A 12,366-nucleotide genomic window follows, 5' to 3' on the forward strand; every position below is an offset into this window, starting at 1 on the left:
ATTGTTGAGATGTGCTAGATTCCAAAAGTAGATGATCATGTTAATACATCTATTTTAGTGGTATTCTTGGTATTCACTGCAATGAAGAGTGCAGTCCAATTTCTGAGATGCCATACAGGCAAAATGAAAAATATAAGACTGGTAATATTATTCAAGTTACGACAAGCACAGAGATGAGGAAGCAAGGCATATCATAACTCATTTTATTTATCTTTACTTATTCTATTTCGTTTAAGTTCAATTTTCTCCCTGTTGTTTCATTCATACCATGTTAATTGGATATCAATCAAATAATATCCTTCAGTTTGTTGTTTGCACAATGCATACAAGATTGATACGCTTTCATAAGGTGGTTTTAAACTGCCTCAATCACAAGAATCCCAGTTAAAATTACAAGAACTTTTCAGGCTAAAAAATACCCTTTAATTATTTCTGATTTCACACGGCCCTAAAACAAACCCCCTGAGATAAGTTCCTAAAGCTACCAGCATGCGCATTATGGTCTGATAAGCAAGCTAGGCAAGAGATTCAAAATCGCTAGCTCAGCAGCCACCCACGACGCCCGCGCCCAACTACAAGCTGGGCTGAAAATTCCTGTAATTTGCTTTCACACTGCCAAAATACCTGCAACCTTAGAAAAATCCTAGCGACAGTTCTCATAATTTTGACAAGTACCTACTATTAAGCGGGTATTTTCTTTCTGGGAGATTACGTGTAATTTGCTTTCACACTGCCAAAATTACCTGGTATTTTCTTAATGGGGGTGAATTTCCAGATCAGAAAATACCTGGAACTGACGAACTTCGAGGCGGTCTGAAACCACCTCGAGTGAAACTTCCCCATTTCAAAAATGTCAATCATAGAATTAGTCATTGGTAAAAAAAAAATCATGGCAGGGACCAGCCAGAAAGAATGAAAATGATGCCTGCACAAAAAATGGAGTGTCCGAAAAGCGGTGTCCGGGATGTCAGATTAAGTGGGGTCATGTTTTGGAAACACCATTGACATTCATGCAACACATATTTTGATAAGATTCATAAGATCACAATCCAGATGCCTCGACATTGTTTTCTTTTGTCTTTTTTCTTATTAGCTCTTTCATGTTCATATTTTGAGCCAATGGCAAGACATTTCATTTAAGAAAAAAGCTCTGTCGACAGACTATTGATTTCCTCTCCTAGAGCATATACAAACATTAAATGTTCAAACAAAATACCAACGTGGCCTGCATGTTTGCCTAGTAGAATTGAAAATGAAATTGACTCTTGTCTGAAGTCAGAAAGAGGCATTTTAGCTATACTCTTACTTCTGATAATTACAAAAAATTGATTTAAACAGCTGATGTGCTCATGGTCAATCGATAACCTTGTAGATATTGCTGGTATTTTGAATGAAGTGTCAGAATTTAAATTTTCAAAGAAAAGAGTATTATTTTGAAGCCCTATATCTTTAAACTCGCATTATCAGTAACAAATATGAGAATTCAATGACAAATTCACTCCTAACTAACCAAATTGCAGCATTTCACTAGCTTACAACAAAAGCTTTTTAAGTTTCTATTAATAACTAATCCTATGAATAGTATCCCACTGCTGCCACATGTTTTGTAGACCCTCAAAGAGAATCAATAATACAATCCATGTGATCCCATTAGTTTTATCTAGATTACTTCAAAGTGTTCTTGATGTTGATGAGCAAGTATGACTTGTAATTAGGCTGGGGAGCATTTCATGAAAAGTTTTTCACGGACGAATTTGCTCTCAGCCAATCAGAATCAAGGATTTTCAATAGCTCATAACAAATCAATGAACATGTTTCATGAAATGCTCCCCAGTTGTTACCTGGCCGATCTTTCATTAGAATGTGACTAGCCAAGCATTACAGGTTTACAAAAATGTTGATCAAACCATGTTGTATTTTATTTCATTTTTTTGTTGATTGTAAGAATAATCTTTTAATTGTACAACATAAAATGTTGTTAAAGTAGTGTTTGCAGTAAATCAGGGAGTAAACCATGATATGTACCATGGAGTTAAAAAGGGATGGTTGTAATTATTGCATGTCCTTCACAAGTGTGAATGCAGAGGCTTGCAGTTAAAGCTGCAGCCTGCAGATACCTGTATTACATAATCCAGACATTATCATGTAACATCTGGGGTTATGATGTAGTATATATTTCAGTTGTACTTTTTAAACTGATAATTGGCTTGGCATTTGATATTTCCCTCTCAGTCTTTCATCCTTTGTGTAAGAAAGTGCTCTTTCATTTCCCTTATTGTGACAATGCAATCAATCGACCCCCCCCCCTTATGAAGTTTGAAGTGGATGTTTTTTGCGAATCTCTTTGAAAAAAGTGAAGGTAATAAAATTTCACTGAGCAACATAAAACAGTGATTTGTTTTTTTTTACATGTAGACCTTGGCTGTTTTATATTTGATTCCCCCAACATGGTCTAATTCAGGGGTAGTGTTTTGCAAAAAGATGCAAGTTATTTATACCTGACTTATGCAACAATATTATATAACAATGAAGTGATAACAGAAATAACACTAGCCCTGTAAATATTAATTTCCTGTAAGTATCATATATCAAGGAATAGGGCCTACAGTGGTTGGTTGGGGCATGCAAACGCTGAAATTCTTTTAGCAAATGATGCCAGTGTAAGCATTATTTGAATTGTGCCTAATCCAACTTTCAACCTCATCAGGTCTTTGGATTTTCATGAATTTAACATTTTCAAGTCTGGCTTTTTGTACTATAAGGGTGCGTTTATCCGCCACTTTATTACCCTAGAATCATGATCTGAATCATGATTCTGCAGAATCACGATTGCGTTTAGTCGAAATTGAATATAATCATGATTAGAATCACAAACATGAAACGCGAAAAAGGGGCGTTTGGAAAGACGTTTCTGCAGAATCACGTACGAAAATGTTCGAATAAACAATATCGTGATTACAATCATGATTCTATGACGTCCATCATTGTGTCGGGCTACTTTAGGTTTGACTCTTGCCAAGCGCAAGACGTGCTATGCTCAGTGTATTTATACATAATATGATATGCATGCATTCTGTGTTGGGCATCGCATCGTCCACTTCTTTTCATCTTTTTTTTGGTCATGTCTTCAACTTCAAGTAAACTAGTAAATGAACTAACTGAACAGACAATGATATCAATTGTTGTTGAGTTAACAAGTGTCAATATGAAATTGGATCTACGCTAAAATTTACATCCGAACACAATATTCGATAAACCGACAAGAAGAATAATAAGTAAACAAATTATAATAGACTGAATTCGTAAGGTACAGGATTGATTTTTCGAGAGCCAAAACACGTGCGAAAAAAGTTGACCTATCTTCCTCTGTCAAACTGCGCACTGGATCGGTCCGAATCCGAGGAAAAACAGCTTTAAAATGAAGGTCATCTGAACGCTGATTCTGTGGTATTGTGATTCATGTTTGTGTTTTGAATCATGATTCAAATCATGATTCTGGCTTGAGGTCGCATAAACGCAGCCTAAGCATAACACACATTTTCGATAGACCCACTGTGATGCGCACTGGATCGGTCCGAATCCGAGGAAAAACAGCTTTAAAATGAAGGTCGTCTGAACGCTGATTCTGTGGTATTGTGATTCATGTTTGTGTTTTGAATCATGATTCTGGCTTGAGGTCGCATAAACGCAGCCTAAGTATAACACACATTTTCGATAGACCCCAACCAATGTGTAGGGTGGCCTAGTCTCCAGTGGGTCAAACTTCCCATCAACTTTTCTACGCCCCCAATGGAAGTGATGCCCTGGGAGTGACCCCCTTAACCCCCCCCCCCCTACAGCAATTGATTCCTGTGAGATGAAAAGAGACACCCATTATCACTCTGTTTATGTACCTCTCTTGTAAATGATCCTAACAACAGTGATAACAGAAGAAAGTTTCACTTTTCAGTTTCAAAACTTTTTGGAATAGGATATATTTCATTGTTTTTAAATGGAACAAACGTGATAAAAGGTATATGGGTCAATTTCCATGCACCCAGGTCTTATCACTGCATAATCCACATATGATATGATATCAAAGATGTTATTTTCTTAATTTGACATTAAGCTAATAATTAAATAAACTTTGATTGTTCTTCATTATTGAATAACAAGTTCATTAACATGATAGGAGCACCCCCCCAAAAAAGGGAAGTGGAGTTTTGTATAAGGGAAGTCCACATGATATCTTGATAATAGAAGGACAACATGAGAAGGCACAAGAACAGGTCAATGCCATTTGAGCAAAGCATAGGCCTATTTACTTTAAAAAATGTTTGTTTAAAATAATTGAACACAAAGTGAATTGATATATATTTCTTGTGTATGCTTACAAAGAATTTTGATGAATTTGAAATGATCTTTACCCTTTTTTCCTCTTGAATTTCCATTTATTGAAGTCTTATTTCTCACTTTCAGTTTCATTTCTATACAGGCCTATTAAGAATGTTCATAATTCATCAATTTTATTTACCTTCTACAAAATTTTCAGCTGTTTCAGGAGTAGAGATAGGCCTACATGTACGTGTAGTTTCCCTTAAATCTAAACATATAATGTACCTTCAGTCCTTTGGGAAATCAAGGTATGCTAGACCCAAGACAATGATTTGATTTATGATGACTGTTTGGAGATGTGAAATATCTCTCATCTATGATCCTATAACCTTCTTTCCCTTGACATTTAAAGTGGGCGGAAAAAAAAACCCTCCTTCTCATTGCTCTTGATTTGTGAGCGGATTAAATAAAAGTAAGAACTGTGTTTTGTACAATCTCCCAGTCCTTTGGATAAAAAATGTTTTTGAGATACTAAATTAAGCCATATGCTGAGCCTCCATAAGACCAGAAAAGCATTTCTCCAAATTTTTCTTCATAGATTTATTGTCATTCAATTTTTCTGTTTCATTAGCTATAAAAATGATTCTGCTGAATATAGAAACATATTTACCTCTACAATCAGTATTAAGGAGGAACATTGATTATGATTCAAAATTTGTTAAAGGAGAAAATTCAGTCGAAGTGAATGAAAAAAATTATATTTTAGCATTCAAAGTTATGCTTTTTCCCTCCCCAGTGATTGAATATAGCTTCACGATGTCATAAGTCCATTTTCCTTTTCTGTCTTATTTTTCTGTGAGAAATCACAAATATTCTGAATATCAGCTCCAATAATGTAAAACATATAGTAAGGCTTTACATGAAATATGTCAATTATAATCGTAAGATATTTTTAAACAATGGAGGGAATTTTATTCATATACGAAAGAAAAAAAAATCTTTAATTCATATTGAATTGTAGATATACACATTGAAATTAATTTAATGGAATTATGAGTTCTATTATTTGCATATATTATTGTTATTATTATTTGTAACAAACATATGCCAATACAGCAATACATCATGTACCCTGACTACTCCACATTGATTCATTCTTCACCATGGAAACCTTAGAAGTTAGTCATTTGAAATTTAAAAAATTTATGAAATTTTAAATGCTTTATAAAGACCTATGTTAAATGAATAATCCAAAGTAATAAAGCACAGCGTGTCATTTGTTCAGCTAGACCCTACCCCCATGTTTGAAAGACCTTTTGAAGCCCCTGGATTGTATCTTTTTTTTATTGGTAAGATATTGACAACCAAGATTCTCTTGAGAGTTCCTAGGTTAAGCAGTTTAATGTGATGAGATTTCCGGTGAAGTCAGTCCCTCTACTGAATACAATGGTCTGACCCCAGTCAGAGTTCAAGTTTCCCTTACAATTCTCTTCTACCTGAAAAAAAAAATCAACTTTCACTTGTCAAAGATAAGAGATTACAAAGTTCAAAGTCCTTTGATATTGCCCAGAATGTATTTCTTGAAACCTGAGAGAGAACAGGGCATAGCAGATTGTTTTGTCTTAATAGCGTTGATTAGATATCTGTTGTTAAAATTTCTGTAAGCATTGATGAAAAAGTTTTCAGTGAAAGAGATTTCATACATTTATTTATGGATAACCCTGGTTTATTTGGTGTATAAAGGCAAGTATTAGATTATAAGCTGTGCCTCCAGTGGCTTTTACATAGTAATCATGAGTGTTTTCACCAAATCCATTACCAAACTGAATTATGAGAGTAGACTCTTAAAGGATTTTAAAATTTCATCACTGTAAAAAAAATGTTCTAATGCTCTGAATTTCTAATTGAGGAACAGGGAGGTCCTTTGAAAGGAAAGCAGATCTCGGATATTGGAGTATTGTACAGTTTCCTGAAAATATCAGAATATATCCCTAAGAGGAAAGTATTATCGGAAATGTGGATCAATAGAGGAAGTCTGACATGATTGGTCTGTAATATGGATAGATTGAATGGGTGGGATAAGTAGGGTGCATAAACCACAGATCCCCAGGTCTCTGTGACTAGTACCCTTTTTACACAGGATTTTCTTAGCCCCGGACTATCGCTAACCCCGTACTATCCTTAACCCCGTACTATTTTTTTTCCTTTTTACACATGCCACATTATTATTGCTAACCCCGGATAAGGAATGCTTGCTTTTCACACACAAAACTCGCTAACCCCGGACTAGTGGTTTTTGTCGATCATTCGTAGTACAAGTACTTCACTCGTACCTTTTTACACACGCTACAATTTCCTTAACCCCGTACTATAGGTGGGGCCAAATTGCCATTTAGCCCCACCTATAGTACGGGGTTAAGCTTAGCCCACTTTCGTTTTACACTAGCGATCTTAACCCCGTACTATCGCTCTTAGCACCGCAATTGCTGGGATAACCCTGCTTTTTTGCAGGGCCAAATAATCCCGTACTAAAGGTGGGGTTAGCCCACTTTGCAAAAATGCTGTGTAAAAAGAAAGTGGGCTAAGCTTAACCCCGTACTATAGGTGGGGCTAAATGGCAATTTAGCCCCACCTATAGTACGGGGTTAAGGAAATTTTAGCGTGTGTAAAAAGGGTATAGGGGTGTTTAACATGAAGTTGTTTTATATGCTTGACTGAACCATGGACCTATTACGAATGGACATTCAACGAATCCCCTCCTTTGACACAGAGACCGTCGCCGCTAATCCTTTTATAAACAGAGCGCTGGCAGCTGACACCCATCAAGCCGGTCGTAAAACACGCTCTCACTGATTGACCGCGGAAATCAATTGTACGCTGCTCCTACCCATTGCGATGTTGTTCGTTCACTTTATCAAAAGCAACGCACAGCAGCGAACGTTAGCGCTATGAAAATGATAGCAGAAACAAGAAAACAGGCGTGCATAAACGTATTTTTTACGTACATCGCTAACAACCGGAAATGAAATGCATTGACATCACCTTGCAGATCCGTATATCTACGGCAAAAAAGCAGTTGAAATTCGACGAAAAAATCTGCGGAAAAACGTTAAAATCTCAGCTTTTTCGGACAGTATCGATGTCGATAGTAGCGCTTACCTTCGGTCAGAAGTTGATTTTCATTTGGGCATAAAATTCCACAGGATTGATGAAATTTAACGGGATTTTTTTTGATGGACAGACGACAATCGCACATTATAGAGAGCCTAAAATAATGTACTGAAAAACCGGATATGAATTGCGCATTGCATTCTAGGTAATGTAAGGACTTTCCCTATTGGCAATCGGGGCTACAACATGACCGTCTTTGGTCGAAAGAGGGCCAGTGATCGATCGGTGACGATCATCGGGCGAAAGGAGCTTGTGTAAACAATCACCCCGGACGGTCGTTGTAAAAACCGCGTAAAGAGAAAGTTAAGGGTTAGACAGCAATTTTGACAGCTGGAAACAGGTGGTGGTCATAAAATGCTCTCGTTGAATGTCCATTCGTAATAGGTCCATGACTGAACAAACCACTGGAATTTGAACGCAAAGTGTTTGTCAAAGATTTAACAAATTTTGAAATTAAATCATTATTTTGAATTGTTGCAAAGTATAGATTTCAAATAAAAAATGATGATATTTATACAATAAGTTTGGTCAATCCCCTTACCCCATCCCCTCCAGTTTCTAAATTCTCTAGTTCCCTTGGACTGGAATCAACTGGTAAATATTTGCAACATCAAGTTTGATATTAAGAAGGATCCTACGATAGTCAAATTTCAAAATGTCAGTGAACTTTCTGCAAAAAGCACTGTCACAATATCTTCCAATGGATTTAAGGAAGAACCTACAAAAGGATGCTGCAGGAATTTTTTAAAAACTATAGCCACAAGCCTCATGTCAAGTTTAAAAATTGATTTTTTTTTTTTGTTCTGAGGTGAAATTTTTAATGAACTGTTTATGAAATTACTCTGATCATATTACACCTGTATCTTCCCGTGAAAAAGCTCAATTCATATTATAGTTGCATACCATGGTCTAAAATCAGACAAAAAGTCTTACATGGATTTTTTCTGTATACCAAACATGTACTTTGATATGATCTTGTTTGTTTTAAAGCATGCATACCACTGGCAACTCTGTTTGAGGTTCCATCAGTTTGGCCGGAAATGTCTCTCATCTTTGGCAAACAGCATGCAAGACAGTCATTCACCTCTCAGTACTGTTGGCATAAATATGGCAGCTACTTGTACTGCAATTATATCAAGTGCCAAATCATCGTCTGGCAATTGACAAGGTGTTTGAAGACCCTCTTCATTTGAAAATTTGATCATCCATGTGTTAATCCTTTTACAATAACTGGGAGAGAGAAAGAGGGGGGGGGGGTGTAATGAACAAATCAAAAATTCAAATCTAAAGCTCTGTTTTCATTTAGCTGAAACTAAGAATTCTGGAAATCTTTCTAACACTCAAAAATGAATTTGAAATCATCCTTTGTCTAGTGTAATTTTTTTAAACAAATGAAAAATTAAACTCCTCTTTTGTATTTTGTGCAAGGAGCTTTGTCCATGCAAATTAAACATATAATGTTTATTTTCTCTCGTTTTTGTGGGTTGAACTGAATACTTAATAACTCATTTTCACAAATTGCAGTAGATTTGATAATGCAAAGTTGTTGTTTTTTTCACCTAGAGTTTTTCAATAACAAGGTTATGGCAAATTTGCTGTTGGCAAACTTGAAAAAAAAAATGAGTGTTTCAAAATAGTGCCAATGTTTATCATGTTTCCTGTCTCAATGATCTAAAACTACCATTTACTTGTACACATTTTTCTGACCATGCAATGTATAGATAGGTGGCATCCCCTTTGTACATTCTATGTGTAAGTATATCTGGACATCTGACCATTGGTGTAAATGGCATTGCAGGAGATATGATCACTAGAGTAAATGACACAGTGCAGAAAGGACTAGTCTTCGCACTGAGAATCAAAATTATAAAAGTCTCTGGTGTAAATGTCATTGCATGAGATATGATCGCTAGAGTAAATGACACAGTGCAGAAAGGACTAGTCTTGCACTGAGAATCGAAATTATAACTTAAGTTTCTCTCATCAACTGGAAATTCTCTTCTAATTCTCGCTAGTTTATTTTATAATGTCCAAACAAATATTGATTTTTCTCTTCAACCTTTTTCATGTTTTACATTAGTAACCAGATATTTGAGTTAATAATTTAGGCTAGAGTTTGTAGTTCAAGCAACATATTCAATATTAGTACAGACATGTTCACACATGGCTTGGTTAATTAGTCTTTAAATCATTGATATTAAACAAGATATTTTGATTAGGGTAGGTTTCAATTATTATGGCCATCAAAAAAAATTGTAGCAGTGTGCCTTACTCTTTTTTAAATAAAAGGAAAATTTAGGATTTGAACAAGGTGGCATGCATCATGCTTAATAATCTCAAAGTACAGTTCATAGCATGCTTTCTAGAGTATTAAAAATGAAATTGCCCCTGAAGATTGCTGAAGCGGATTGCGAATGTGGCTTAATTAGGGTCATTTGGTTTTATGAATAGTAATGGGTCTAGAATGAGGTTGAGTCAGAGGAATGATAGATGCTAAGTGTGATCTTAAATAAACATGAAATCAGTCTTTGGACTGCAGACTGTCTCGGGTAGATGTGAAAACAGCCTTCCATTTTCTACTTAAAGGTAAAGTACTATTCAGGGGAGCATTTTTCATGAAACAAAATGGTCAGTGACTGTCACTAACTTATTATATGAGCTACTACAACGTGGAGCGTTGTGGCCCAGTGGATTAGTCTCCGGACTTTGAAACAGAGGGTTGTGGGTTCAAATCCCAGTCATGGCGTAATTTATCTACATTGTGCTGCACTCGACCCAGGTGAGGTGAATGGGTACATGGTAGGATTTATTCCTTGAACGCTTCAGCGCCTATTAATACGGCAGCTCAGCTACAGCCTGGGTAATAATATGATACCAAGTATCAAAGCACAGTTGAGTATATGCACATAGTAACTGCGATATATAAATGGACATATTAGTATTATTATTACTACAAATCTTGCATCCGATTGGCTGAGGGCCAATTAGTGGGTGAAAATAACTGACAAATCTTTACATGAAACACTTCCCTCATTACATGGATTTTCAGCTTAGACAAAACTAATTAATAATCAATCAATAAATAACCATAGATTATGAAAATCTCTTCTGGAAGTTGCCCAAGAATACCTGATGATTTATTATGCACATAGGCCTATAATACACCTGCCTGAGGTGGATTTCTGGTAGTTAGAGTGTGCAGCAATACATTTTGCATTCCTAAAATAAAGGATTTTTTTTTTGGGGGGGGGGGGGGGCTAAGTGTCTTATCAAAAATCAATTTTTTTTTCTATACAAAACAGTATTTTCAACTAATCATGTTGCAATCATATAGTTATAAGCTGTGAAATTGTTACTTGAATTCAACAATATACTTGTACTTCATTGCTACTTTTCTGATTACCATACTTTTGAAAATGAAATCACATTACCAGAATTCTACTGTATCTTTAAGAATGATGTATGATTCTGAATACGCAGCTTAAGTATGTTTCAACAGACCTTGTTTGGTGAATAAACATTGCAGTATATGAATGTTACCAGTTCTGTCTCCCATTCTCATCACAGTCATACTCTCTTAAGTCTAAGTAATCATAAGAAACTTCAATTTCACATTTTTTTTCTTTTGCAGTGGCTTGAATATCTCTTGAAATTCAATTGCCGAGTTTGAAGGATTGTTGTAATCCATACCTCTAAACAAATATTCTTTTAAACCCTGTTTCATAAAATGTGTTATCTATTATGACATGTTGCGAACTGCTGTTATAAGCTACTGATATTTTACCTCTAAATTGGCTGAGACCAACTTTGTCAGCTACTTGATTAACATGTTTTTTTATTGCCCTGGGTATCGTTTCATTAAACTTCTCATAACAAACTTTCTGTACTGATATTGTTGCAAACGATGTGTTGATTTTTGTCATAATTTGTTAATTTTTCTGTCATATTTGTCTCATTTTTTGTTGATAATAGGTTATATCAAATGAGACCCAGATGTGCTCCCAGATCACTAGTAATATCATGGTAACATTGTTGACCAGTCAGTTAAAAGCATGATTTGGAGATTCCATTGATGGAAAAAAAATTACCCGTAACGATTTATTTGAGTTAAGTTTGAAGAATAATTAGGTTTATTTTTAATTTACTATATTTAGAGAGTGTGACTGTGTATGTTCTCAAGACTGTAGACTTGTGATCATGTTCTAGGGCCAGTTAGAGAAATGTATGCATTAAAACGCAACTAAAAAACCAAGCTCAACTCCCTATTACACACATTTAATTGGTTGAAGTCAAGTTGTGTTTGATCATATCTCTTAAGGACGCTGGAAATCCTATAACCTAAGAAAGGATCATACCCATTAAGAAATCTGCCTCTGTGTATTGTAGAGCATAATTTTGTTGGAGAATGAGAAGTGAGTTATTAGCAGTTTGATCAATAATGGCAGAAATAGGCTAAATGTACTCCTTGAGATGGTAAGAAGAATGAACACATATGGGTGAAAAGGAATGGGAGTTGATAAAAGAGGAGGAAGATAACGAAAGAAGGGGAGTGGAAGATAGACAAATTTAAAGATATTTTAAAGGTGCATGCAGAGGAAAAGAAGTAGAAGAGGTAGGAGGAGGGGGAGAAGAAGATGAAGATTATGGTGATGATGGTGATGCAAAAGAACATTATGAAAGGAGGGAGAAAGAGAAGAATGTAGAAGAGGGGAAAGAGCAGGAGGAATAGGAAGAGGAAGTGAAAAGGTGACTAGGGAGGATATGTGAAGGATAGATGCCACAAAGTAGATGTAAATTGTAAACAGTCTGCAAGTTCAGAATATTACTTACACAGTATTAGTTTGCATTCAAGATGGCTATAAATGTAGATCCAGATATTTT

This window comes from Lytechinus pictus, chromosome 7 (assembly GCF_037042905.1).
Source record: "Lytechinus pictus isolate F3 Inbred chromosome 7, Lp3.0, whole genome shotgun sequence".
Lineage (NCBI taxonomy): Eukaryota > Metazoa > Echinodermata > Echinoidea > Temnopleuroida > Toxopneustidae > Lytechinus > Lytechinus pictus.